The sequence below is a fragment of the Phyllopteryx taeniolatus genome, chromosome 7 (genome assembly GCF_024500385.1).
Source record: "Phyllopteryx taeniolatus isolate TA_2022b chromosome 7, UOR_Ptae_1.2, whole genome shotgun sequence".
Classification (NCBI taxonomy): domain Eukaryota; kingdom Metazoa; phylum Chordata; class Actinopteri; order Syngnathiformes; family Syngnathidae; genus Phyllopteryx; species Phyllopteryx taeniolatus.
Window position 1 is genome coordinate 889515 of NC_084508.1, and position 4933 is coordinate 894447.

The 4933-nt window shown below is 40.1% G+C and overlaps 1 non-coding gene across 1 annotated transcript; it reads right to left on the reverse strand.

Moving 5' to 3' along the window:
* Positions 1-1300: 1300 nt before the first annotated feature.
* trnav-uac (transfer RNA valine (anticodon UAC)) lies at positions 1301-1373 on the reverse strand. Its single transcript has one exon. It is a non-coding gene; the product is annotated as a tRNA-Val (tRNA).
* Between the last annotated feature and the right edge of the window lie 3560 nt (positions 1374-4933).

Sequence of the window (4933 nt, forward strand, 5' to 3'; positions counted from 1 at the left end):
ATATACGGTTACCAATAATCTGGATGATTTTGTGGATAGGTGGGCTATAGGAAATGTTTTTTGCTCAGTAGATGAATATGGATCATCCATCCATCCATCCATTTTCTGAGCCGCTTCTCTTCACTAGGGTCGCGGGCGTGCTGGAGCCTATCCCAGCTGTCATCGGGCAGGAGGCGGGGTACACCCTGAACTGGTTGCCAGCCAATCGCAGGGCACATACAAACAACCATTCGCACTCACAGTCACAGTCACACCTACGGGCAATTTAGAGTCACCAATTAATGCATGTTTTTGAGATGTGGGAGGAAACCGGAGTGCCCGGAGAAAACCCACGCAGGCACGGGGAGAACATGCGAACTCCACACAGGCGGGGGCGGGGATTGAACCCGGGTCCACAGAACTGTGAGGCTGACGCTCTAACCAGTCGTCCACCGTGCCGCGAACATGGGTCACTGGTGTTGAATTTTTAATGTTTCTTTTTTATTTATTCTGTGTAAATTTTTATTTTTTGTTTGTTTAAATTATGGTTCTGGTAATATCATTTTCATGGTTTTAAAGTAAATGCATATTGGGATCTTTTTTGTCAAAAGGTGTGCTAAATAAAGTTTCAGTAAAAAGTAAAAAAAACATCATCGGGCAATTTAGAGTTGTCAATTAACCTACCACGCATGTTTTTGGGATGTGGGAAAACCGGAGTGCCCAGAGAAAACCCACGCAAGCACGGGGAGAACATGCAAACTCCACACAGGCGGGGCCGGGGATTGAACCCTGGTCCTCAGAACTGTGAGGCAGATGCTCTAACCAGTCGTCCACCATGCCGCCTTCCATTATGGAAAAAAACTGAATTTTAAGAAAGATGATGTGAACTGCAGCTTTTGTAACGAATACGCTGAAACAGTTGTCCACCTGTTTTGGTACTGTCCATATGGTAATCTTTTGGGGGGCAAAAACTGTGATTTTATTCACAATAATGTTGAAAGGAATATCGTACTTCTTTGGCCTCTTCGAAGAAATAAAAAAAAAAAAAAGAAGTTCTTGTTACTGAATAAATCTTTTATTGCTTATGTGGAAATATCACGTTCATTGTTGATTTCGTCTTTCTTACGTTGCATCCACACCCAAATGTCACCCTGTGTTGTCCTCCACAATGACAGCATTTCTCCTCCACTCTGTCTCCCTTGTGTCCATATCGCTGACATTTGGAACATCTGAGAAGTCGTACCGGAAAAATCATACTTTTGCGTCTGTTGAGACGTATAACGGGACCGCCAAACCACAGACAACAGCTCGAAAGATAAGCTGTTTCCACCCGGTCTCGAACCGAGGACCTTTGGCATGTAAGGCGAACGTGATAACCACTACACTATGGAAACTGCTGCTACAGTTATGACCCAAGGCGGACTGGGCCACCACATGGTAAGGGAAACCAAAAAAGTGCATTTTCGCTGTTTTTGGACCATAAATCATGGTGGAATCAATAATCTAAAAATAAAATAAAATAAAAAAAAAAATCCTAAAACTAAAAATAGGAAACGAGGACAAAAGAAACTACCATCTACACATCCAGGAGTCATCAGGGGCCTCATGTCCAAAAACTTGCGTGGCTTTCCTACTGAAACATGGCGTACGCTCAAATCCAGAAAGCGTCTGCACAAAAACGTGGCGTACGTTCTTTTTCACGGCGAAGTTCAGATGTATCAAGAGTGAAATGAGCGTGCGGTGCCTCACGCCAACTTCATGGCTGGCGTATGCACGTTTCTGCAGCTGTTGCAGCTTTGGGGACACTTCGAGGTGATGCTGGGAAGGGTTAGAGAGACACATGGGCCTGGAGGATGTGCCCAAAACCGCGATGGCTGTTTGAATTTCTTCGCATGTCCTCTGGCCTGATGGGAGCGCCTCAGACTTTTCAAAGGCTTGTGAGGAGAAGCGGGACGGAAGATGAATGAATGATTACTCGATTTATGCTCCGTCGGGTTGTCGTCAGCTACAAATAGTACTGGTGGGCCGGTCGAACAACTTTAACCAGCTGTCTCCATAGTGTAGTGGTAATCATGTTTGCCTTACATGCTGCAAAAGGTCCTTGGTTTGAAACCGGGTGGAAACAAGGCGTGTTAGTTACTTGTTATTTTTTGTTATATGCCACGAAAAACTATGGGGAGAGATTTATCTCAACATTTTTGACACAAATATATTTGTGACTTACGTGTTTTTCAAATCCACTAACATATCTGCAATTTACACGTGTTTTTTTATTTATTAAATTGTTTTATGTTGTGTGTGCATTTATCATGACTTATCATTTGTAAATATTCAATTCTGCTTGTGTATTGTTGATGATGCATTTATAGATCAGCGGGCAGGCGCATTTATTTTTGAAACAAACAGAACGCAGTTTTTAAGGTACTCACACACACACACACACACACACACACACACGTTGAGAATCTTCACACATGTGGGAAGGCCCGTCCCTCCATCCACCGGCAGTGTTGCTGTCTCCATTGAGAGCGTAGACTACAAACTAGATGATTGAGAGCAAGCCACTGTTAAAAAAAAACTGCCGTTGTATTCATCCAATTATCTTCACTCTGTTAGGACGGGGGTCTCCTTTTTTAAATTGCACACGTGTGTGCGTGTTCCAGGAGTCTTCTCGTTTTCTATTGTAAAATGTTGAAACGTATAAGGAACAAGTTGTTTTATGTATCTCGTTAAGATACATTCCAGAGTGTAAATTATAGTTTCTTTTGCACAAACTTTTTTCAAACAAATTGCACAAACAGGAGTACTCAAGATCTCTTAACTTTATGTCTAAAAACATGACAGAGATGAAAGTATAGTTTGACCTTGATCATATCTTCATCCCTTGGCGGAAATGTACTTTACAGAAGTGTAACCTTGAGAGATATTTCCAGACATGTTCTTGACAATTCAAATATAGATAGGTCAGATGATTATGAGTATGACATCATAAGAGTCCAAAGACTATTCCGCCGTCTAAACGTGCATCAACAATTTAGAATACGGGCAGAGATGTCGCAACTTGTTTTCATGAAGGCCATATTTCAGCCTGCCATGTCTAAGCAAGCCATATATACCTACTTGATACTGATTGTCCACACACCTTACATCCCCAGAAGCCCATTCACAAGTTCAAGCTTCAAAAGGATGAAACAATTCAATAGAAATAGAAAGAATTAGTTCATCAGAAAACTATTAGCAATGCTACCATGTACTCACCTATCTCCTGCATCCTCCTCTCGAACACCAACTGCCCTCGTCTTCCCTCACTACATCTATGAACGTTCTCTCTGGTCTTCTTCTAGTTCTCTTGCCCGGCAGCTACCTCCTCATCACTCTTCTACCAATATACTCACTCTTGCTCGTCTGGACGTGTCCAAACCATCCATGTCTGCTCTCTTTGTCTCCAAAACACCTCATGTGAGAGCCGGACCATGCAAAATATTGTTGATCTGGTGATTTGCTGAAGTGCCCTATATGAGAAGAAAATTCAGTTTGTGAGTCACCTAATCGTATTTTGACATCAGTCACATTTGATGAGGAGGTTCTTCACTTGGACTCAATAGCTCTACTATATTTACTTTATTTTTTCAGAACAGATTTTTTTTTTAACTATCGGTACATAAGAGTAGATCACTGTTTTTTCAGTTTGAATAAATATCAATGGTATGCGTTTAAAGCATCAGCATGTTTCAATCAGAAAGAGAAAAGGTCTGCATGTAAACCTGATTACTCATTAAGATTAAAATTATGACTTCTGAAAATAACCAACAAATGATCATACTTACCTCGATCTTGATAGTAAAGTGTATGCATGTGTGTGTGTGTGTTTGTGTGTGTGTGTGTGTGTGTGTGTGCGCGTATGTGTCAGTTTACAGCACTTTTAGGGATTAATACTTGGTTTTATAAGTTTCAGTTTTTTTTCTCTTCCATTTATACACGTCCTTAATTTATAGCGCTAAAAGCTTCAAAAACTGATGACAAGCTTGCCAACAACAAAGAAAGCAGTTTTCACAACAGCGTTTCAATATTCCAAACTGTATTACTGATGAACAAATCTAAAAAAAAATGAGCTACAATTATTCTAATTTGAATTTATGAAGATGTGTTACTCGCAATAGAATTGGAGAGATTACAATAAAACAGTCAAATATAAATAGTGACCCTAATGCCAAACAAAATGAATTTGAGAAGCTGGTTATCCTTCAAGGTGTTTACATTTATGAACATTTTCTCCCCATAACAAATAGTGGAAATGGAAAAAACAACAATAAAAATATTCGAACATTTTTCAACAACCATACAAGTGTATCTTTTAAACTGCTAACAAAAATAAAAGGAAATCACTCACCCGTCAATGATGTGTGTCGTAGGTGTCCAGAACACTTGCTGTAAGACTTCATAACACTCTTTAACATTTTTAACTGTCATACAAGTGTATAAATAAGTTAAACCACTCTGGTAAATCAACAATTTAGACCGATGTGGGATGCTTTGGATCAGGATTTGTCTTGAATCAATTTACAAAACAACACATTTTGTACTCACCCTTAACTTTGATGACACTTGGCAGACAATTGCAGCGGCAGGATTTCTCTGTATGCCTTCGTCATTATTATTGAGGTCAACGGAACCATATTGTACTGAGCAGGCAGGAAGGGTAGTAACATCTTCTTATGCTTTCATAAGTTCTATTCCTGCTTCCATGGCTATAATCGCACTTTTCCATTTTGTCATCAGTGTCATCCCTTCTGTTTTGGGATTATAACACAGAAAAAAGAAAATTTAATAGAAGGTTAGTCCTTCGCCAAATTCTTGCAGGATTTGTTGATGTCGCCACATGATGATGATGGTTGGACCTCATTGTACAACTTTAAGAGACATACTCTTCCAGAATATTTTGATGGAACTCTAA